The following is a 25,752-nucleotide window of genomic DNA, read 5'->3' as shown; positions in this document are numbered from 1 at the left end:
TCACCCTCACAGATAGATGTCACTGCAAGTCTATGGGGTGGCCCTATGGACCTTTCAATAAATGGTGTGGAAAACAGATACAGAACAAAATTAAAGATGAATTTCACACCAAGTGTGTAACAGCTTGAAAATGTGTGTGGGGTTTGACTTATAATGTTGAGTAGGACAAGTCCATTCTTTATTTTAAGATTTGTTTCCTTCTTCTCTGAGAGGATACCAAATGGTGGGATGATGCTGATGCAGGAGGGTCTGGAGGCCCTGAGGACCCTGGAATGGAAGGCCACTGCAGTTTCTGCTGAGGTTTTGGCAGTGGCATCCAGGGCTGTGGTAAAGCCAGGGCCAGGTCCACAGCCAAGGTTATGGAACTCATAGAGCCTGTCACCAGGCTTGGCCACCTGTTTAAGAACATGAAGATCAAGCCGGCGCCGCGGCTCACTAGGCTAATCCTCCGCCTAGCGGCGCCGGCACACCGGGTTCTAGTCCCGGTCGGGGCGCCGGATTCTGTCCCGGTTGCCCCTCTTCCAGGCCAGCCCTCTGCTGTGGCCAGGGAGTGCAGTGGAGGATGGCCCAGGTGCTTGGGCCCTGCACCCCATGGGAGACCAGGAAAAGCACCTGGCTCCTGGCTCCTGCCATCGGATCAGCGCGGTGCGCCGGCAGCGGCGGCCATTGGAGGGTGAACCAACGGCAAAGGAAGACCTTTCTCTCTGTCTCTCTCTCTCACTGTCCACTCTGCCTGTCAAAAAAAAAAAAAAGAACATGAAGATCAAATCCTTGTAGGAGATATATCTCTTCTCCTTGCCCATCAAGGAGTCCGAGATCTTTGATGTTTCCCTGGGGACATCCCTCAGTGAGATTTTGAAGATCATGTCAGTGCAGAAGCAGGCATAGATTGGCAGTGAAGCAGGTTCAAGGCATTTGTTGCCATTGAAGAACACAATGGTCATGTCAGCCTGAGTGTGAAGTGCTCCAAGGAAATAGCCACCACCATCTGAGGGGCCATCATCCTTGCTAAGCTGTCCATTTTGCCCATGTGGAGGTGCTATTGGGGAAACAAGATAGGCAAACCTCACACTGTGCCTTGCAAGGTGACCAGATGATGTGTCTCTGTGCTATTGTGCCTCAATTCTTGCTCCTAGAAGCACTGGAATTGTCTTCACTGTGTCCCCAAGAAGTTGCTGATGATAGCTGGCATTGGTGGCTGCCACACTTCAGCCAGTGGGTGCACTGCTACCCTGGGCCACAAAGGGCACCTTCTATGCTATCCCCAAGACCTACAGCAATCTGATCCCCAACCTCTGGAAAAAGAATGTATTCACCAAGTCTCCCTATCAGGAAAGCATGGACCATCTTATGAAGACTCACACCAGAGTATTTGTGCAGAGGACCCAGGCTCCAGATATGGCTACAAAATAGGATTTTACACAAGAAAACAAAGTGAATTAAGTCTGTTAAAAAAGATTTATTTATTTATTTATTTATTTATTTATTATTTATTTATTTGAAAGGCAGAGAGAGAGGGAGAGAGAGAAGGAGAGACATAGAGGAAGTAAGATATTTTCCATCTACTGCTTCACTCCTCAAACGGCCACAATGGCTGGGGCTGGACCAGGCAAGACAGGAGCTTCTTCTGGGTCTCCCACATGAGTGTAGGGTCCCAAGGACTTTGGGCCATCCTCCACTGCTTTCCCAGGCACATTAGTGGGGAGCTAGATTAGAAGTGGAGCAGTGAGGACTTGAATGGGATGTTGGCACTATAGGCTGTGACTTAATTAACTATGCCACAGCACCAGCAGTTGAAAAGTCCATTCTAACTGAAACTCAATATTCAGAAGCTATCTAAGCCCAAGTTGAGAAATCTGAATATATAAATATCCATACTCCTTATGACAAAATTAAAGAAATGCAAAACAATGTTAAAAGAAAAAAGTTACACCACAGAAAAGTTACCTTCCTAATAGCAAAAAATGACCAATCATATGAAAAAAATAATTGGCAAACATTTTGAAATATAAAAAATATTGAAAAAATAATTGGCAGGGCCAGAACTGTAGCATAGTAGGTAAAGCCACCACTTTCAGTGCCAGCTTCCCATATAGGTGCCTGCTTCTGATCCAGCTTCTGCTATGCCCTGGGAAAGCAATAGAAGATGGCCCAAGTTCTTGGGGCCCTGCACCTGCATGGGAGACCCATGGCTCCTGGCTTCAGATCGGTGCAGCTCTTGCCATTGCGGCCAATTGAGGAGTGAACCATCAGATGGAAGACCTCTCTTTCTCTCTCACTCTCTCTCTCTTTCTCTGCCTCTTCTTCTCTGTGTAACTCTGACTTTATAAATAAATCTTAAGAAAAGAAAATATAGTTGGCAAAATAATTGGAAAATGTGCATAGTCCAGAAAGACACTATTTAAAGTATAAAAAAGGTGAATACAGAGGGACAAATAAATGAGAAACACAAATTAAAATTTCAAGGGAACATATTGTTCCATGTAATATATTTGAGAAATTCAAAATTTTTTTTGACAGAGTTAGAGAGAGAGAGAGAGAGAGAGAGAGAGAGAAAGGTCTTCCTTCTGTTGGTTCACCCCCCAAATAGCCACCACGGCTGGCACACTGCACCAATCTGAAGCCAAGAGCCAGGTGCCTCCTCCTGGTCTCCCATGCAGGTGCAGGTCCCAAGGACTTGGGCCATCCTCCACTGCCTTCCTGGGCCACAGCAGAGAGCTGGACTGGAAGAGGAGCAACCAGGACAGAACTGGAACCCCAACCAGGACTAGAACCCAGAGTGCCGGTGCTGCAGGCAGAGGATTAGCCTAGTGAGCCACGGTGCCAACCCAAAATGTTTTTAAATTGAATTAAATCTGACTAGTTCTATTTCCATTTTACATAAATTATTCCTATTCAAGAAGGACCTGACATGCAGAAGAAAAAATCAAACTGGCAACTATTTAAATCAATAGTACAGTGTAGAGAAAATTTTATAACAGAAACAACTCAAAAGTATCATGTTCATGACAAAGTATTCAACAAGATGAACAAATGAAAGAAAAAAAAATTATAAAATTCACAGTTTGTAGCACAACCATTTGGGAATTGGAGTGCATCACAATAAAAGGCAGATGCTGAACTGAGGGAACTGACAGAAGAGAAACTCATTCATTTTGTGCATTTTACCAGAGGACACTTTCCTATTTACACATAGATCAAGGAAGTCAAAGTTACAGCTTTAATTAGGGTGTTTTGGTAGAAATTTCAGGCTACAAAGACAACCAAAGAATGGGAGAAAAGGAAAATAGGCCCTGGAATAAAGAAAATCAAAGAACTTAAGTCCCTAAATTTGGATATAAAACACTACAGTACACTATATGGGACACTTCAGATAAAAAAAAAAAAAAGCAATAAAAAAGCAGTCACTAGAAGCTGAAGGAAATAGAGTTACCTAGTGACCATTGTAAGGAATACACTTTAGAATTTAAATCCAGCCAACTAACTGCCTTGTAAAATAGAAATAATTTTTCTGAAGAATATGAGTATCCACAATGTCTGCAACACATGGTTTACAATATTGATGATAAAATTCAGAATCACTATTCATGTAAAGAAAGAAAAAATTTAGTCCTACTCAAGGGAAAGAAAATCAGTTGAAGAAAAGGCCAACATAAGTCAGATTTTATAAGTAGCAGACAAGATGACTAAACATTTTCCAAATCTCTTCCAGTACTTAAAGGATGACATAAAAGTAATATCAAGACTTTTTTTTTTTTTTTTTTTTTTTACAGGCAGAGTGGACAGTGAGAGAGAGACAGAGAGAAAGGTCTTCCTTTTTGCTGCTGGTTCACCCTCCAATGGCGCCGCGGCTGATGCGCTGCAGCCGGTGCCTGATCCGATGGCAGGAGCCAGGTACTTATCCTGGTCTCCCATGGGGGTGCAGGGCCCAAGTACTTGGGCCATCCTCCACTGCACTCCCGGGCCATAGCAGAGAGCTGGCCTGGAAGAGGGGCAACCGGGACTGTCGCGTCCCTCGACCAGCAAGGAAGACACGACCCGAACTCTTCTTCTAGCAGTTTATTCAGGAACCTCTTTCAAACTTCTACTACCGCACCCTTTCCTCTCCCCTCCCTCTTATAGCCATCAGCACACCAATCAAAAGCAGCCAAGTGGCAAGCATTGATTGGTACAGCAATGCGGAAGCTGGAAGGGAGCTCAGCCATCTCCTTATTAGGAGATGTTTGTTTCTCGCCAGTCCTTCCGGGGGAAAGGAGCTGGCGCCATCTTTAGGGCGCCGTGCAATGGCTCCCCACAGTTCCCCCTTTTTGTTTTAGAACCAGGCATCTAAGGATTACAGGAGAAGGTAGGGGTCTGTCCCCCACTGCCAGGCATCCACCTGGAACAGCATCCTTTTCGCGGGGGTGGGATCTGGGATGCCAACCCACATGCAGACAGACTTGCCTTCCAGAGAACGTAATGGCTCGTTCTCTCTGCAGTGCTTTGCCTCGCACCCTGCACCCATGCCTAGCATTCAAGGAAGGCCAGCCATGCTTGTGGCGATTGTCCAGCCTCAAGGGCATAAAAGGCTTGAGCTATCATGGCCAATTCCCGCCAATGAGCTGTCCTCATCCTGCACAAACACCACAGGCAAAATAACACAACAAGTAACAGCAACCCCGTCAAAGCTCCAAGTCCCGCCCACTCCTTCAGGCTGGAGACAGCTGGATCTGGGATGACAGTCCAGATGCGAAGGAGACATCCACACGCGTGGAGTTGATGGTGACCACGGCAAGGCGCAGTTGCTCCAAGGTGTAGTCAAATTCCGTGGACCAATTTGGCATCGGCTTTGGGAATACTGATAGAATCCCCCATCTCTGCTCCGCCAGTGTCTGCTGCATTTGAGGCAGAAGTATCAAAAGCAACAGCAGGATTCTCCTCGTGGCAGACCCGCCTGACCGCTCACTCCGGAACCCACACCAGGTCATGTTGATCCTGTGGAAAAACACAAACAGCACCTCGTGCCCATGCCAGCACGGGATCAGGGCCACGCCACTGGCCCGTCAAGAGATCTTTCCATTTTACCAACCCTCTACTTGGGTTTCCTTGTTGCTGATGCCTGTCCGCGGCTGAGTGCCCATGCACATCCAAATTTAAAAAATTAATTGTAAATAAGACTAAGGCAATTCTCTCTCTCGGGGTGTGGCTATAGCCAACTCCCCCTTTTTGTTTTAAAAGATATTCTTTCAGTGTGTGGTGTGCTCGCTCAATTATGCCCTGGCCCTGAGGATTGTATGGCAATCCATGGACAAGTTGAACCTCCATTTTTTGGCAATAGGTGGTAAAGGTTTGAGATGTATAGGCCGGGCCATTATCAGTTTTTAGCACCTGGGGTTTCCCCCAGGCGGCCCATGCATCCAGACAATGAGCAATCACCTGATGTGTAGATTCACCACTGAGGGGAGAGGCATACATAATGCCTGAGCACGTGTCCACTGAGACATGAACATATTTCAATTTCCCAAATTCCGATACATGGGTCACATCCATCTGCCATACTCTCCCAGGCAGTAACCCTCTAGGGTTTACGCCAACACTAGGTTGCGCACGAGTAACAGCACAGTCAGCACAATCAAGTACAATCTGTCTGGCATCTGCGCGGGAAAGATGAAATTTCTGCTGCAAAGTGCGCGCGTTGACATGAAAAGATTGATGGAAAGCTTTAGCAGCCTCTGCAGAAGTAGTAAAAAAGATGAATTCCTGTCTAGTACACAGGTCTACTCGCGCATTGCCTTCACATAAAGGACCAGGCATGCCTGTGTGGGCTCTAATATGCTGAGCAAAAAAGGGATTTTTCTGTGACCAAAGCAACTGCTGGGCTATATGTAATAGGGATGCAATTGGGCTAGAAGGTTTAATCGGTCCTGCGGTTTCCAATATCTTTAATGCGTTCACCACATATAAGGAATCTGACAACAAATTAAAGGCAAAAGAGCACTGCTTAAGGACCTCAATAACTATTTTTAACTCCACAACTTGAGGTGAGCCTGGCTGAAACTGATGAAATACCGGGTCATTACCCTCTACCATATAAACCCCACAGCCTGTTTTTGACCCATCCGTAAATATATTTGGAGCACCTAGTAATGGCTCAGCGGCTGTAATTTTTGGAAATACTACCGGATGTTCTTTAAAGAATTGTAACAATGGACTTTTTGGTAAATGATTGTCTATAAAGCCTGGGAACCCACAGCGAAACACTGCCCAATCATCTAAAAGAGCACATAGGACGTTGACTTGTTTGGCATCATAAGGAACAATCACTTCACACGGCAATTTTCCAAAATATTGTAAACATTGTTGCAAACCCTCCAGTGCTAGCTTTGCCACCGCTGCTGGATAATACTCAATAGACTTGGCTGGAGAGCTCCTTGGATGTATCCATAAAAGCGGACCTTCCTGCCATACTAGCCCTGTAGGTTGGCTAAGCGTTGGGAGAATGCATAATGACAATGGCAGATTTTCATTCATTCTGCATAAGAATGCCTCCTGTAATTTCTTTTCTACCTTCTCTAGGGCCTCCCTGGCCTCCGGAGTTAAGCACCGCGGTGAATCCAACGCCGAATCACCATGCAAAATGACATAAAGTGGCTTAAGTTCATAATTGGGAAGATTCAAATAACCCCTAACCCAATTTATATCTCCTAATAATCTCTGAAAATCATTTAAAGTCTTTAAACTATCTTTGCGCAATTCCACCTTTTGAGGAACAATTTGAGTACTAGTTATGCGGGATCCCAGATAAGTTGCAATGCTTCCTTTTTGAACCTTTTCAGGGGCAATAAATAACTTCTTACTTTCTAACAACTGAATCAAATATGCAAAGCCATCATCTAATACGAATTCGTCTTTTGCTGCTAAGAGGATGTCATCCATGTAATGGATGCATTTTAAGGAAGAAAATCTCTTACGTAAAGGCCCAATCGCTTGACCCATGAATAGCTGACACATTGTGGGGCTGTTAGCCATGCCCTGCGGAAGCACAACCCATTCATACCTCTGGTCAGGCTGCTCATGATTGCACGCCGGCAAGGTAAAGGCAAACCTTTCACAATCCTTTGTATGTAGGGGTATGGAGAAGAAACAGTCTTTAATATCTATTATTATTATGGGCCATCCCTGTGGAAGTGTAGATAGAAGAGGCAGCCCACGTTGCACAGGCCCCATGACCTGCATCTGCATATTAATAGCTCTCAAGTCATGTAGCAACCGCCACTTCCCTGATTTCTTTTTTATTACAAAAATAGGAGTATTCCAAGGCGATACAGAGGGTCTAATGTGTCCTAAATTCAATTGTTCTTGAATCAATTGCTGCGCCGCGACCAATTTGTCTGAGGACAGAGGCCACTGAGGAACCCACACTGGGTCCTCGTGCTTCCAAGTAATGGGAATACCTTCCTCAGCGGCCCCTATGAAAAACCCAGCCCTTGGCGAGGAGGCCTCTGCACTACTTCAGTGGGCTCATTTCTTCCTTGTAAGAATTTTCCTATACCATAATTTGGATGGTGTCCCATATCCTTCATCAATTTTTGAGAAACACGGGAGTATTCATTACTTAATTTATAGTTCATGTCTTTCAAAAGGTCTCGGCCCCATAAAGAGATAGGTAAATCCAAAACATAAGGTTGCACCATGCCTGAATGTCCCTCTGCATCCTCCCAGTGCAGCATTACTGCACTCATCTCAGGAGTTTCTGAATATCCCAGTCCCCGAAGGGATTGTGAGGATGCCTGCTTAGACCACTTTGGAGGCCAATCCTTGGAGGCGATGATACTACGGTCTGCACCTGTGTCTAGTAGGCCAAGAATGTCCTTTCCATTTATTTTTATCTTTAAGGTTGGTCTCTGGTCTAGTTCTAAAGACAAGAAGGTACAATCTACGCCTGTGGATCCAAAGCCTTCACTTCCTCGTTGTTTCTTTGATGCACTGAACTGCAAATGCTTGCTAGGAAGGATTACAAGTTGTGCAATCCTATCTCCTGGATTAATAGCTGTTATACCTCTAGGGGACTCAACCATGATTTTCACCATGCCAGTATAATCCGAATCTATGACTCCTGGATGAATTATGAGACCTTTCAAGGTAGAGGATGAACGTCCCAACAACAATCCCACTGTCCCTTCCTCTAGGGGTCCCTGAAAGTCTGACTCAATGGCTTGCACTCCCATTTTTGGTGTCAGTATGAGTCTGGTGGTGGCACAGAGGTCCAGGCCTGCGGAGCCTGCAGTGGCTCTCCGTGGTCTCTGGGATGTCTGAAGCTGGGCCACTGACTTTGCCTCCCCTGCTGCTGGTCCTGATGGGCGCCCTGATGCTGACTCTCGAATGCCCCATATATTTGCGGGCCCTGGGGACGAGGGCCCCGCTGCCCGTTTTTTGGACGCGCCCCACCATTGCCAGAAGCAAGGACGTTGCCGTCAATGTCCTTTACCGAGCGGCATTCGTTGGCCCAGTGCTTTCCCTTCCTGCATTTTGGACAAATTCCTGGTCCTTCCTGTCTTTGTTCTTTGTCTCTTCCCCTTTGCGAACATTGCCGCTTCATATGTCCCATTTTTCCACAGCTGAAACATGCTCCAGCGTTCCCTGATCCCCTATTGCCCTTCGTGATTTGAAGGACTGCTGCAGCGAGGCCAGTGTTGGATAGCGGCCCTCCTATTTCCCTGCATTGTTTTATCCATACCTGAAGCCCTTTGCTCTTCCATGGTGTTATAGCGGCTCTGCATTCCTTAGTGCACTGCTCAAAAACCAACTGTTCTATCAGCGGCATGGCGCGATCTGGATCTCCAAAAATCCTACCCGCAGCTTCCACCATGCGCGCTGCAAAGTCTGAAAACGGCTCGGTGGGTCCCTGTGTAATCTTTGTCAAATTCCCACTTACCTCTCCTCTGTTGGGTATAGACTTCCAAGCCTTGATGGCTATCTTGTTAACTTGTTCATACACTGCATGTGGGTAACCTGTCTGCTGGTTAGCGAATCTCCCTATGCCTAGCAGCATATCTCTGTCCCAATGCTGATTCCCTGCCGCTGCATTTTCTGCCGCTTGTTCATTAGCAAAGTCAATCAGGAAAGCTCTGAAGTCTAAGTATTGTCCTGGTGACAATGCGGCACGAGCCAACCCGCTCCAGTCATTTGGAGTCATGCAGTATCTTTGAAGATTTTCTACTTGAGCCAGCGTGAAAGAGCCGCTGATGCCATAGGCTCTTACTGACTCCGCTAGTGATTTGATTATCTTTATGTCGAGGGGTTCCTCGTACCTCTGCCCTTGCGGATCTTGGAAGACAGGATAGGCACTTAACAACTCCGCACCAACCTGTTTCCAGACTCCCGGACAGAAAGTCTGCCCTCTTTCTTGCACGGATAGAGGCTCATACTGAGGAGGAGAGGCTTCAGGCTCCTCCCCTAAGTTCCCCTGGAAAGTACCATGCTTAAGTTCCTTTTTTCCTTTTAATTGCAGCTTCCTCATTTGCCGATTTAATTCCCGTACTTGCTTTATATCAGACTCTTTGTTATCGCCACACTCTTCAGACTCACTGCTGCTTTCTGAGCTACTTTCTGCACTAGAACTACTTACTAAGGAGGGGCTGCGCAACTCGGAAAGATCAGGGTACAGTTTTTTCCTAGTTCTTTTCCGACTCTCCTTCAAAGTTTTCCCTTTTTCACTGGCAGCTCTCCCGGAGCGCTCTTCCTGAAGCTCCTCCAAGGCAGCTTGACCGCTCAGAATAGCTTCACTACACTGCTCATCCTTGAGGCATGCTCGCACTAATTTCCATATTGGTCTCACTCCCCCTTCAAGATTACCCTGTTCGAATGCAAAATCCAAATCCCTGCCTAGTTTGTCCCATGAAGGGATAGTAAGGCGTCCCGAAACCCCATACCAGGGTGCAATGGTATCACAGTTACGTAAAAACCTATGCAATGTACTAGGCTTAAGTTTCAAACCGTTTTCCTGAAGCAGCGCATTCAGCGCCAGAAAAATTGGATGGGACTGTGAATTACCCATCATCAAAAATTGCGCTCTTTCCCTGGCCATGGGTCACAGCTCCTTCTGCTTTTGTCGCAGAACTTCCTCTGCTTTAATCGCAGAACTACCCTCCCGCTATTATCGCAGGACTGCCCGCTCTTATCGCGGATCCCCACCTTATTTTCCTGGGGGACTTACCAGCGCTGCCCTGACTGCAGGAAGTTCTGAGTTCGCGTTTGAGATGTTCCCCGTACGGGCCACCAGTTGTCACGTCCCTCGACCAGCAAGGAAGACACGACCCGAACTCTTCTTCCAGCAGTTTATTCAGGAGCCTCTTTCAAACTTCTACTACTGCGCCCTTTCCTCTCCCCTCCCTCTTATAGCCATCAGCACACCAATCAAAAGCAGCCAAGTGGCAAGCATTGATTGGTACAGCAATGCGGAAGCCGGAAGGGAGCTCAGCCATCTCCTTATTAGGAGATGTTTGTTTCTTGCCAGTCCTTCCGGGGGAAAGGAGCTGGCGCCATCTTTAGGGCGCCGTGCAATGGCTCCCCACACGGGACAGAATCCGGCGCCCCGACCGGGACTAGAACCCGGTGTGCAGGCACCACAAGGCGGAGGATTAGCTTAGTGAGCCACGGCGCCGGCCTTTATCAAGACTTTTATAGATCACACCACCAGTGGCAGCGCTGACTGCTGAGGAAATGGTAGCCTAGGATAGTTGGCTGTTAAGTGACATGGATTCTGCCTGCCGCACCTGACTCTTGAGAAAGAGACACAGCCCCTGCTGCAATGGGACTAGGAAAGTGGGCAGTGAATTTAAATCCATCTGGCAGTGGGGAGATGTTCCTGCCCTGGATAGCAGCAAGGCAGTAGCCACAGTTGATATTGGAAGATTCCCATAGGAATAACACTTCCAAAACAGGACCTCAAGCTGGTTCAGCAGATCAGGAAGTTCACATTTTTCTCCACAGGTGTCAACACTGTCAGAAAGTGAGGAGTCTCAGGACTTATTTGGCAGCTGAGGCTCTGCACAGAAAGCCCATTAGAGTTATGCTGGGAAGCTGGAAAACCTTGAAGAAATGGATAAATTTCTGGATACATATAACCTACCAAGATTAAATCAAGAAAATATAGACAATCTAAACAAACCCATAATAAGCAATGAGATTGACACAGTAGCCAAAGTCTTCCATCAAGGAGAAGTCTAAGACCTGATAGCTTTACTGCTGAATTCATTCAAATAATTTTTAAACTATTCCAAAATCCTGAAGAGGATGGAACTCAGCCACTCTTTTTATGAGGCTAGCATCAATCTGATACCAAAACCAATGATACAACACAAAAAGAAATCTACAGACCTAAATCCTGAATGAACATAGATGCAAAGATTCTCAACAAAATATAAGCAAGCCAAAGATTTTAACAATTTGCCCTCTTCTATATATAAAGTCATACTAAAAATAATCTATAATGAAGAAGGAGATGGAAAAAAGAATGGGAGGTGGGAAGGGAGTGGAGTGGGGGGCACGGGGGAAAGAACCACTGTATTCCTAAAGTTGTATCTATGTAAAAATGCATACATTAAATAAAAAAATCATTCAATATGATCTCATTAAAGTCAAGGACTCTTATATTGAGAAGAGCTGGCTGGTTGGGTTGTTAGGTAAAAGGAACATACTTTAATAGCCACAGGAAAAAATATAAGCAAGTCAAATATAAACAATATCAAAAAGATCATATATGATGATCAAGTGGAATTTATCCTAGAAATGCAAGGGTGGTTCAACATTTGCAAATCAATAAGTATCATAAATCACATCAATATAATGAGGAATAAAAATGACATGGTCATCTCAATAGATGCAGAGAGAGCATTTGATAAGATTCAATACACTTTCATGATAAAAACCCTCCATAAATCAGATAGAGAAGAAACATACTCAAAATTATAAAGGTTTTATATGCCAAACCAACAGCCAATATCATGCTGAATGGGAAAACATTGAAAGTGTTTTCTCTCAGATCTGAAACACGACAAAGGTGTCCAGTTTCACCACTCTTATTCAAAATAATACTGGAAGTTTTAGCAAGAGCAATTAGGGAGTAGGAAGAAAGAAAGAGTATCAAAATTGGAAAAAGGTAAGTCAAATTATTCTTGTAGATGACATGATATTGCACATGGAAAACTTACACTCCACCAAAAAGCTGTTAGAATAGATAAACCAATTCATTGAAATTGCAGGTTACAAAATAAATATACAAAATGCTGTAGATTTTTCATATGCTATCATGAATTCACTGAAAGAGAAATCAAGAAAAAGAATCCCATTCACAATGGCCACCAAAAAATTAAATATTTATGAATAAATTTAACCAAGGAAGTAAAAGATCTCTACAATGAAAGTTATCAAACATTGATGAAAGAAATCAACAAGGACCCCCATGAAATGGAAAGATATCCCTTGCTCATGGATTGGAAGAATGATTATCATTAAACTGTCCATAGGGGCTGGCACTGTGGCATAGTGGGTAAAACTACCACCTGCAGGGATGGCACACTATTTGGGCAGCAGTTTGAGTCCCAACTGCTCTACTTCTGATACAGCTCTCAGCTATGGCCTGGGAAAGCAGTAGAAGGTGGTCCAAGGGCTTTGACCCCTGAACCCACATGGGATACCTGGAAGAAGCTCCAGTCTCCTAGCTTTGGATCAGTCCAGCTCCAACCATTGTAGTCATTTAGGGATTAAACCAGTGGATGGTAGACCTATCTCTCTCTCTCTCCCTCTCTCCCTCTCTCCCTCTCTCTCTCTCCCCCTGCCTCTGTAACTCTGCCTTTCAAATGAATAAATCTTAAAAAAAATATAATATAATGTCTATACTACCTAAAATAACCTACAGATTCAATGCAATCCCTATCAAAATATCAACAACATTCTCTTATAGAATTAGGAAAAAACAATCCTAAAATTCACATGGAATCACAAAAGACCTAGAATAGCCAAAGTGATCCTAAGTAAGAAAAATCAAGCTGGAAGCATCACAATACCTGATTTCAATGCATAGTACAATTACTAGTATTGCAATGAAAACAGCATGTTACTGGCATAAAATGTGACATATAGATTGGCCAGTGCCATGGCTCAATAGGCTAATCCTCTGCCTGCGGTGCCAGCACCCCGGGTTCTAGTCCTGGTTGGGGCACCGGATTCTGTCCCAGTTGCTCCTCTTCCAGTCCAGCTCTCTGCTTGGCCTAGGAGTGCAGTGGAGGACAGCCCAAGTTCTTGGGCCCTGCACCTGTGTGGGAGACCAGGGGAAGCACCTGGCTCCTGGCTTTGGATCAGTGTGGTACGCTGGCCACAGCAGCCATTGGGGGGTGAACCAACAGAAAAAGGAAGACCTTTCTCTCTGTCTCTCTCTCTCATTGTCCACTCTGCCTCTCAAAATAAATAAATAAATAAATAAATAAAATAGACAACCCAGAAATTAATCCACATACATATAGAAAACTTATTTTTGATAATAGTCTCAGATCATACAGTAGAGTAAGTATAGTCTCTTCACAAATTTTTCTGGCAAACTGGATTTATGTATGTAGAAGAATGAAATTAAATTCACACCTCACACCATATATAAAAATCAACTCAAAATGTCCTAAGACCCAAATTTAAGACCTGAGACTATAACTGGAAGAAACTATAGTGGAAATATACCAACATTGGTGTATGGAAAGATTTCTTGGACAAGACCTCCAAAACAGGCAACAAAAGCAAAACTAAAGAAATGGAACTATATCAAACTCAGAACTTTCTGCGTGGCAAAGAAAATGACCAATAGAGTGAAGACACATCCAACAGAAGGAGAAGAAGACATTTAAAGCTACTTATTTGACAAAGCATAAAAATCCAGACTATATCAGCACTCAAAAACTCAACAATAAAAAAAAAAAAATTCAGAGGCCGGCATTTTGGCATATTGGGTAAAACCTCTGCCTGTAATGTCAGCATCCAATATGGTTCATATGCCAGCTGCTTCACTTATGATCCAACTCCCTGCTTCCGACATGAGAAAAGCAGCAGAGGATAGCCTAGGTGCTTGGGCCCCTAATACCCATGTGCGAGACTTGGAAGAAGCTCCTGGATTTGGCCTGGTTGAGCCCCATCCACTGTAGCCATGTGGGGAGTGAATTAGCAGATGGAAGATCTCTCTCTGTCTCTGTCTCTCTTCTGTCTCTCACTCTATGACTCTTTCAAAAAATAAATCATTTTTTTAAATCCAAGGAAGTAAAGAGCAAAGGACCTCAACATACAGTTCTCAAAAGAAAAAGAATGGCCAAGAAATATATGAAAAAATGCACAAGTCACTACCCATCAGGGAAATGCAAATTGAAACCATAATGAGATACCACTTACCCCCTGTCAGAATGGCTGTTATCCAAAAGACAAAATGTAATAGGTTCTGGCAAAGATAAGGAGAAAAGGGAAATCTTATACACTGTTCATGGGAATACAAGTTAGTGCAGCCACTAAACAGTATGGAAATTTCTGAAAAAGCTAGACACATATACTTGCCATATGACCCAAGAATCCCACTTCTGTGTATATACCCAAATGAAATGAACATATTCTATCAAAGATATACCTGCACCACCATTTTTATAGCAGCACTGTTCACAATACTCAAAATATGAAATCAAACAAGTATCCATCAACAGATGAATGGGTAAAGAAAATGTGATATATATATGTATGTAAGCAGTAGAATATTAATCAGATATAAAAAATAATGAAATTATAGTATTTGCATCAAAATGGATGCAACTGGAAGGCATCATGTTTGGTGAAATAAGCCAGACACAAAAAGACAAATCCTACATATTCTCTCTTATATGTAGGAACTAAAATTAAGGAAGAAAAAAACAATAAAGAAAAATAAACAAAAAAGAAATATATATGTATCAATATTACTGTAAATACACTTTTGCCATATTTGTTTTACATATTTGTCAAAACAATGAGTTAGAATGACATATTACTACAGTTTTAGAGATATGTGATCGTTTTCTAATTTACTTTATATGAGCAAAATGTATGTATTTTCTTTTGATTTTGCCTATATTCCTGCTGAATATCGCCTTTTAATTTTTACTTATTTAATTCCTTACTTAGTGGAGAATTAAGCCTTCAGCTAGAACATAAATTTAAAAATACATTATCTCAAAAATTAAAAAGAAGGAAAGAGGAATAAGAGAAATATCATGTCTTGGAATTGTATCTATTGACTACATTAAATTTATTCCCTTGATATTAATATCACATTAATGATAAAATTGATGAGAACTGTGTTATAGCAATTATCATACATTTGCTTTAACCCTGACAATATAATGTATTAGAAATTCCTTTTTTTTCTTTTTTAATTTTTAATTTATTTTGTTTGAGGAATAAAATTTAATGCATTTAATATATACAGATTTGGGAATATGATGCTTCCCCCACCACCACCCATACTATTGCCTTTCTTCCTTCACCCTCTTCCTTTCCTGTTCTTATTTTTTTTTTTAACTTTTATTTAATGAATATAAATTTCCAAAGTACGATTTATGGATTACAATGGCTTCCCCCACATACCGTCCCTCCCACCCCCTACTTTAAATAGGCCGGCACTGCAGCTCACTAGGCTAATCCTCCGCCTAGCGGTGCCGGCACACCAGGTTCTAGTCCTGGTCGGGGTGCCGGATTCTGTCCCGGTTGCCCCTCTTCCAGGCCAGCTCTCTGCTGTGGCCAGGGAGTGCAGTGGAGGATGGCCCAGGTGCTTGGGCCCTGCACCCCATGGGAGACCAGGAAAAGCACCTGGTTCCTGATTCCTGCCATCGGATCAGCGTGGTGCACCGGCTGCAGCACGCCAGCCGCGGCGGCCATTGGAGGGTGAACCAACGGCAAAGGAAGACCTTTCTCTCTGTCTCTCTCTCTCACTGTCCACTCTGCCTGTCAAAAAAAAATTAAAAAAAAATAAAAAAAAAAGAAATTCCTTTAAATAACTAACACAGAAGCTGGCACTGTGGTATAGTGGGTAAAGCCACAGCCTGCAGTGCCAGTATCCCACGAGGATGCTGGTTTGAGTCCTGCTGCTCCACTTCTGATCCAGCTCTCTGTTGTGGCCTGGGAAAGCAGTAGAAGATGGTCCAAATCCTTGGGCCCCTGTATCCACATGGGAAACACAGAAGAAGCTCTTGTCTCCTAGCTTTGGATCAGCACAGCTCCAGCCATTGCGACCAATTAGGGAGTAAATCAGCAGATGGAAGACCTCTCTCTCTGCTTCTCCTTCTCTCTGTGTAACTCTGACCTTCAAATAAATAAATAAATCTTTCCACTGGGATCTCACTCACGGAGATCTTTCATTTAGGTCTTCTTCTTTTTTTTTCCCCAGAGTGTCTTGGCTTTCCATGCCTAAAATACTCTCATGGGCTCTTCAGCCAGATCCGAATGCCTTAAGGGCTGATTCTGAGGCCAGAATGCTATTTAGGACATCTGCTATTGTATGAGTCTGCTGTGTATCTCACTTCCCATGTTGGATCATTCTCTCCCTTTTTGATTCTATCAGTTAGTATTAGCAGACACTAGTCTTGTTTGTGTGATCCTTTTGACTCTTAGACCTATCAGTGTGATCAATTGAGAACTGAAGTTGATCACTTGGACTAGTGAGATGGCATTGGTACATGCCACCTTGATGGGATTGTATTGGAATCTTCTTCCTCTCTGGGCTTCCTTCCTTCCACAGGGGTCTGCGTGGCTTGCTTCCTCCCTCCTTTCTTTAGGTTCCAATCAAGCACATGTTCCCTGAGTGCCCTATTTAAACGGGTATTCCAAGTACTCCCTCCCTCACCTCCATCCCATCTCTTCTTTGCTTTATTTTCCAACTTCTCTCTATTTGAGATGCTGTGTATTTTACTCATTATTACAAACAACAATAAATATAGGGTCCATAAAAATGAATCTTTTAAAAAATAACTAAAACAAATACCAATTAATTACAAACATAGTACATATTAATCCAACAATATCAATAACCACTTCAAATGTGCTTCAGCTAAATACATCAATTAAAAGAATTTCACATGGGAAAATTTAAACCAACACCCAAATCTGTGCTGTGTATCAGAAAACCATTTTAAATATACAGACAAAGGCTGGTGCTACACTACAATAGGCTACGCCATTGCCTGTGATACCAGCATGCCATATGAGTGCTGGTTCAAGTCCCAGTTGTTCCAGTTCCAATCCAGCTGCCTGTCAATGTGCCAGGGGAAATGCTGTATAATCACTAGAGTGGTTGGGCCCCTGCACCTATGCTAGAAGCCCAGATGGTGTTTCAGGCTCCTAGCTTCAGCATTGTTCAGTCTCAGCCATTGTGGCCATTTAGGAAGTAAACCAGCAGGTGAAATATCTCTCTCTCTCTCTCCCTCTCTTTATGTCACTCTGCCTTTTAAATAAATAAATATATTTTAAATAAACAAATATAAAGACATATGAGGGGTTTGAGGACATATCGGTCAAAGGAAAACACATTTCATTTGCATTGGAAAAAATTCAGAAGAGGTCTGGCATACATCATGGTGACAGTAGTTAATGACAATGCATTTGACTATAGAAAGTAAATAAGAGATTACATTTTAAATAGCTCCAATGTAAAGAATAGGTGTATGATAGAATGCATGTGGCAATTACCTTGGTTTATCCATTTTACATTATGCAAATATTTTCAACCATCATTTCTATGTACTAAATGCAATCAATTTTTGTGAATTTAAGATAAACATTAAAATTAGTATTTTAATTTTTAAAATATTTTATTTATTTGAAAAACAGACTTATCTAGATAGAAGGAGAGACAGAGAGATCTTCCATCTATTGGTTCACTCCCCAAGTGGCTGCAATGGCTGGGGCTGGACCAGGCTAAAGCCATGAGTCACCCATGTTGGTGGCAGGGGCCCAAGCACTTGGGTTATCCTATGCTGGTTTCCCAGGCATATTATTAGGGATGTGGATTATAAGTGAAGCAGCCAAGTCTCAAATCAGTACCCATATGGCCTAAGCCTTTGCACCACAATGCTTGCCCTCAAATAAGCATTTTATTTTAAGATTTTTCAAATATTTTTCTATTTCTGAGCACTGCATAAAGTATCATATTATAGGGATCAAAGAGTATAACCAAAAGGTTAAAAACAAATTTTTGAGTACCACTTCCATTCCTTACTTGAAGTGCAATAAAATCAATAGAACTATACTATTTCCACATTGAATACAAGTTAATAAAGTAATTCCTGCAAATAATGTTGATAACTTTACCTCAAATATTTGAATTATGATTTGAGATTTTCTAGTATACAACAGAACTAGACTGGGAGGTTACTACCTAAGCAAGAAAAATATATATCATTAGCAAATACATGAATTGAGACCATAGTTGTAAATTTAGAAACTTGAGACAAACTATATTTATTTGAGGAGTTAAGTAAAAAAAAAACTACAATCTGAGAGGCACCATCCCTAAACAGGAACTTTATCACATATGCAGAGGCTGTTAGGAAAAGAGTTGCATATTGGTGCCTCCTCACATGGGGCACCAAAATGTTAGGAAACAAGGCACAGAATAGAGAGGAGGCAGTGTACAAATTTACAGTCAGACTGATTTCATTCAGAGAAAATAAATCCATAGAGGTGAGTGACCAACTGCCTGAATGCACATTGATGGAGCTTGTGGCAGAAGGCCCTGACCCCCAGGGGCCAGACCTTTTTATATTTTAGGAGGACTGGGGTTGGGGGTGGGGTAGGGGGCAGCAGGCAGAGGGGATTTCCTGCAAATGGTCTTTCAGGTGTTCAGAGCAACTGGTCTTTCAGGTGGCTGTAAGGGGTCAGGTATGAAGGCAATGTGTGAGACCCAATTGAGTTTCAAGGGCAAGGAATACATTCCAAAGTTTTAGCTTTTGTGAAATGAGGGAAAATGGCTGAGGCTCATGTCCTTATTCCATCTGAGGCCATATACTCTTGATAAAAAAAAAAAAACTTGGAGGGTCTGGCACTGTGGCATAGCAGGTTAAACCATTGCCTGCAGTGCCAGCATCCCATATGGGCACTGGTTTGAGTCCTGGGTGTTCCACTTCCAATCCAGCTCTCTGCCATCGCTTGGGCCCCTGCACCCACATGGGAGACCTGGAAGAAGCTCCTGTTTCCTAGTTTCAGATCCACCCCCCTCCAGCCATTGCAGCCATTGCAGCCATTTGGGGAGTGAGCCAGCAGATGGAAGATTTCTCTCTCTCTCTCTCTCTCTCTCTCTCTCTCTCTCTATCACTATCACTATCACTATCACTATCACTATTTCTGCCTCTGCCTCTACCCCTGTCTCTCTGTTGCCTTTCAAATAAATAATCTTAAAAAAAAACTTGGAAGGATCTATACCATAAATTTAGCAGAATATTTTTTATGTACAGGAGCGTAACATTTTAGGTTTAGATTACCAATGAAGATAACTTTTAAATAAATTCTCAAAGGTTTTCTATTAATATTTATCGTTCTAGTACCATTGGTTGAACTCTGTAATTAACACACAATTATTCTTAGGTGTTTAAATTTTAACTGAAAAGTGATCCCTGTTAGGAATTTGGAAAACATTATGCTGAGTGAAATAAGCCAATCCCAAAGGGACAAATACCACTTGTTCTCCTTGATAGGTGACAACTAACTGAGCACCAAAAAGGAAATGTGTTAAAGTGAAATGAACACTATGAGAAACAGTGACTTGATCAGCCCTCACCCTGACTGTTGATGAGCAACTTAATATGTTATCCCTCTTAGTATTTTTGTTTGTTTGTTCTACTTAATACTTTTGGTTGAATACTGTAATCAATACACAATTCTTCTTAAGTGCTGAAACTTAACTGAAAAGTGATCGCTGTTAAATATAAGAGTGGGAATAAGAGAGGGAAGAGATGTGCAATTCGGGACATGCTCAAGCTGACTTACCTCAAATGGTAGAGTTAGAAACATACCAGGGGATTCCAATTCAATCCCATCAAGGTGGCATGTACCAATGCCATCTCACTAGTCCCAGTGATCAATTTCTGTTCACAATTGATCATAATGATAGGACTAAGAACAAAAAGGATCATATAAACAAGAATAGTGTCTGCAAATACTAGCTGATAGAATCAAAAAGGGAGAGAATGATCCAACATGGGAAGTGAGATACACAGTAGACCCATAGAATGGCAGATGTCCTAAACAGCACTCAGGCCTGAGAATCAGCCCTTAAGGCATGGGGCTGAAATGCCCATGAGAGTATTTCAGGCATGGAAAGCCAAGACACTCTGGGGAAAAAAAAAAAAAAAAACTAAATGAAAGATCTCCGTGAGTGATCCCAGTGGAAAGAACGGGTCTTCAAAGAAGGAGGTACCTTTCTCTGAAGGGAGGAGAGAACTTCCACTTTGACCATGGCCTTGTCTAAAAATGATCAGAGTCAGTGAACTCAGGGGGCTTCCATAGCCTTGGCAGCTCATGACAAGAGCCTAGGGTGATTACAGATGCCATAAACAAGAGTGTCAATTTGTTAAGTCAACACCAGGAGTCACTGTGCACTTACTCCTCATGTAGGATCTTTGTCCTTAGTGTGCTGTACATTGAGATTTAATGCTATAACTAGTACTCAAACAGTATTTTTCACTTTATGTTTCTGTGTGGGAGCAAGCTGTTGAAATCTTTACTTAATGTATGCTAAACTGATCTTCTGTATATAAAGATAATTGAAAATGAATCTTGATGTGAATGGAAGGGGAGAGGGAGTGGGAAAGGGGAGGGTTGTGGGTTGGAGGGGCGTTATAGGGGGGAAGCCATTGTAATCCATAAGCTGTACTTTGGAAATTTATATTCATTAAATAAAAGTTAAAAAAAATAGCCCTTGGGGCCAATAAAATGACTTACTCAAAACATCTATTTACTTATTGAGAGTAGTCAAAGCAGAAAAGGCAGTAATGCATTTTTTAAAAATAGATGTAATCTTCTACCCATAAGCTCCATTACATCACAAGAATAAGGTGAGTTTAACATTTTACTTAAGGTCACTCAGCATTATCAGTTTTCAAAGAAACAAATACCTTAGAAATAAATCATTCTGCTTTAATAAATTATAATAATGTTAATGAAATTTGAAACTTCTTTAAGGGTAGAAGCCAAAATCCAAACTGGACAATCTTAAAAAAGCTGAAATGTAAAATGTTGACTTCCACTTAGATAAAATGAATTCTTGTTCTAATCTCTGTGGCTTTATTTACCTCCTTACCTTTATTCTTTGGCTTGGTGATGACAGTGGCCCCTTAGCATTTCTAATTTCATTCTGAAGGCTATGGTGGCTGTGGAACTTCTCCACAGAGCTTGAGTAGTGGCAAAATAGGAGTACATGTTCATCGATGAGGTAAGCACTGGGTGCCAAGCAGTGTTGGTCGGAGTCTCAAGGAGGAGTTTTTCCATGATCTTCTGGTGCCCACACTCAGCAACAACAAGATCTCAAATAAGTATTATAAAAGTAACATAAATATAAAGACACAAATTAAATATAAAATATGCAGAAAGATAGACCATTAGAACAATAGTCCAAAGTAACCCAAAATAGCTATATTCACTTCAGACTAAACTTAGAGGTCTCCCACATGGGTGCACCCTCTGCTGCTTTCCAAGTCACATTAGCAGGGAGCTGGATCAGAAATGGGGCGGCTGGGAATTGAACTGAGACCCATAAGGGATGTGAGTGCTGCAGGTAACAGCTTAAATTACTGCAACATAGTGCCTGCCCCGGAATCTTTTTGGATGTCACTTCTAACACCAAAGTTGTCATGCTTCCTGAACACCAACCAAGTTCTCCAACACCTACTAATTATCAGACAGTTCAATTCTGATCCCATCTAGAGCTAGAAGAGAACTTGAAGATGCCAGACCCAAGCATGTTTGCTGTTTATGGTCAACTCTCTCCATTCTGAAGTTGTATAGTGAGCTCACAGTTATTGCCAGAAAGGGGTGTGTTATGAAGGATCAGAGCTATACCTATTACTCAGGAAATTATAAAGGCCTTAAAATCTCTGTGCTAGACAATAAGTAGAAAGCCAAATAATTTGTTTCTTATAACTACATTCTCAAATGAACTCTCAAATTCATAAACCCTTTCTCAGCCAGCAAAAGCTAACCTTCCCAGGCATCCTCAATGGGCAAAAACTCTATCTGAAAAAAACTACTCTGTGATACTATTTCTTTTTTTTTTCTTCTTTTTTTCTTTTTGACAGGCAGAGTGGACAGTGAGAGAGAGAGAGAGAGAGACAGAGAGAAAGGTCTTCCTTTACCGTTGGTCCACCCTCCAATGGCCGCTGCAGCTGGTGCGCTGCACTGATCTGAAGTTGGGAGCCAGGTGCCCCTCCTGGTCTCCCATGCGGGTGCAGGGCCCAAGCACTTGGGCCATCTTCCACTGCACTCCTGGGCCACAGCAGAGAGCTGGCCTGGAAGAGGGGCAACCGGGACAGAATCTGGTGCCCCGACCAGGACCAGAACCTGGTGTGCCGGTGCCACAAGGCAGAGGATTAGCCTATTGACCCATGCTGCCAGCCTCTGTGATACTATTTAATAAACAAACATATGGGTTTTAGGATTTCCTAAAGGTGTGGAAAGACAGAATCAATTAAAAGGTCTATTCAGTGAGGTAATAAATAAAAACATCCTTAATTTGGAGAAAAGGGGACAATCAAGTACAGGAAGCACATAGAACTCCTAATGGACATGACCAGAAAAGATCTTCAGCATGACACATGGTGGTCAAACTTTCAACAGGAAAATATAAAAAAAGGATTTTAAAATGTACCTGAGAGAAATGCCATATTGCCTTCAGAGGATCTCCAATTAGATGGACAGTTGATTTCGAATCAGAAACCTTATAGGCTAGGAAAGAATGGAGAGTTGTAGTCTAAGTCTTATAAGAAAAAAACTGTCAACTCAGAATACTATACCATGCAAAGCTCTCATTTATGAGTGAAGGTGAAATAAAGACCTTTCATAACAAACAGAAATTGAAAGAATTTGTCACCACTCATCCAGATTTATAAATGATGCTTTAAAAGGATGTGCTACACAGAGAAACAGAAAGGTAGTCATCATTATGAAAGCATGTGAAGGCAGAAAATCTAGTAAAAGTACAAAGGAACGCCAAACCAAACAATAGGAATAGTTATGGGAAAATGGCAGGGCAAACTCCTTACTTATCAATAATAATCATATAGAAATGCCCTAAATTCTCCAATTAAAAGGTACAAACTGGCTGAATGGATTAAAAAAATAAAATTCCTCTATTTGCTGCCTGTAAGAAACACACATGACTAACAATGATACAAACAGACTCAAAGTGAAAGGATGGAAAAAGGTATTCCATGCTAATGGAAAGCAAAAATTATCAGGAGTAGCACAAAAACTGTAAAAAGGCAAAGAATAGCATTATGTTATTATTAAAGATCAATTCAATAGGAAGATGTGATTACAATAAATGTACATGTCCCAATATTAGTGCATCTGGGTTTCTAAAAGCAATGTTAATGGATCTAAAGGGAGACACAGACTCTAATACAATAATGAGACACTTCAACACACCACTTTCATCAATGGACAAATCAACTAGGCAAAAAAAAAAAAAGAAAGAAACAACAGAACAAATTTACACCATGGACCAAATGGATCTGTTATCTACAGAACATGCCATCCCCAAACTGAAGAATACACATTCTTTTCATCAGTGAATGGAACTTTCTCTAGGATATATCATATCCTAGGCCATAAAGCAGGTCTCCATAAATCAAAAAATACCTGAAATAATATCATGTATCTTTTCTGACTACAATGGAATGAAGCTGGAAATTAACTAACTAAAGAAATGTGAGAAAACATGCAAACACATGGAGGCTGAACAACATGTTCCTAAATGAACAGTAGGTCATGGAAAAATCAGAAAAGAATTCAAAAAATTCTGGAAAACAAATGAAGATGACAATATAACATATCAAAAATTATGGGATACTGAAAAAGTAGTGTTGAGGGAAGTTTATAGCAATCAGTGCTTACATCAACAAGTTAGAAAGGCAAAAATTAAATGATCTAACAATACATCTCAAGGATCTAGAGAAACAAGAACAAACCAAACCCAAAATCAGTAGGAGGACCAGAAGAAGAAAAAAATGGAGAATTAGGGAGTGGCATGCTTCAAAGGCTAGGGAGAAACAGTGAGGAGAATAGTGTAGGAGGTACACTCTTGGTGGAGAATTGGAGAGAAAAACACCCAGGAAGCCCCATGGGAGGAGGGGAAATGGCCTGAACCTGCATAGTGAGTGCTGACATGCAGCCAGAGAGGGCGGAGAGCCAAAGCTATGGAAAGCCAGAGCTGGCAGCATTCTTGAGATGGAGGGAGGATAGACTGTACCAACACATGAGGTTAGAGCAGAGAGAGAATATGGTGTGTGTCCAGACTGGAGTCCAGGGTCCTGGTAGTTGCTGGCAGTTGTCAGTGGTCTTAGTGCAAGTGTAGAGGGTTGTCCAATTCCAACGAATCACTCCAAAATAGAAACTGTGATCCAGCTGAGAGGGCAGGTGCCATTTTAAAACAGGGCAAAACTACAGAAGCCTGCAGGTGTACACATAACAGCTCACTGAGACAGGACACTTGAAGTTAGTGCTGGCAGCAGTGGCAGGCAGGCATTCAGCCAGTGACTCTAGGGTGTGTGTGATCCAGAACTTCAAACAGTGGGCGTGGCCCACAGCCCCCACTGACTCAGAGCTTGGCTGGGAGGCAGCTGGACAGCAATGAAGGACAGAGGGGTGCCTGTGCCAGCAGTGTCCTCTGGACTCAACAACTGTGGGAGACTTGAGTGCTGAGACCATGGGGACTCGGTGGCTACAAGTAAAGGTGTAGGGCATAGCTGGGTATTGATTTCCCCCTTGCTCCTGGAACTTAGGTGTTACCCTGGAAACTTGCCCCACCCTAAAACATTGGCCAGAGCCCCTTGGCCACACTCACCATATACTTCCTGTTAGTCACTGGAAGGGCAGACATTCCAAGAAGCCACAGAAGCATACCTCAAAGACAAAAACCAACAAAAGGAAAAATTAAAAATCAACTCCACAAATGCTGAAAAGTAAGAACCAAAATGCAAGAAACTAGAATAAGGAAGTCACCATGACCCTCCCAGAGGAACACAACATTTCAACATTAGAATGCTAAAGTAGAGATCAAGGAAATGTCAGAAATGGAATTTAGAAAATTAATCATAGGATGAGTCACTCAAAAAAAAAAATCAGAAGCAAATCCACAAAAGAAAATGATACATGACATGAATGAAAATTTTTTCCTAAGAAATTGAGAACTTAAAGAGAAATCAAAATGAAATTTTAGAAATGAAAATTTCAATGGATCAAATAAAAAAGTGGTGGAAAGCCTTAACAGCAGACTTGATGAGGCAGAAGAAAGAATATCTGAACTAGAAGACAAACTTTCAGAAATCTTACAATCAGGCAATAAATAAATAAATAAATAAAACAAAAAGAAATTAGAAAACATAAAAACAGTGTTGGAGATTTATGAGATACTCTCAAATGACCCAACATGTGCATCTTAGGAGTTCCTGAATGAGTGGAAAGAGAGAAGGGAATAGAAAACCTATTTAGTGAAATAATTACAGA

The 25,752-nt window shown here is 42.2% G+C and overlaps 1 pseudogene; it reads left to right on the top strand.

Moving 5' to 3' along the window:
* Window positions 1-359: 359 nt before the first annotated feature.
* Window positions 360-1,553, top strand: LOC138844819 (small ribosomal subunit protein uS5 pseudogene; annotated as a pseudogene).
* The last annotated feature ends 24,199 nt before the right edge of the window (window positions 1,554-25,752 follow it).

Source organism: Oryctolagus cuniculus, chromosome 12 (assembly GCF_964237555.1).
Source record: "Oryctolagus cuniculus chromosome 12, mOryCun1.1, whole genome shotgun sequence".
In the NCBI taxonomy this organism is placed as follows: Eukaryota; Metazoa; Chordata; class Mammalia; order Lagomorpha; family Leporidae; genus Oryctolagus; species Oryctolagus cuniculus.
Note: the sequence above shows the minus strand (reverse complement) of the source record. Positions and strands in the feature narration are given on the sequence as shown.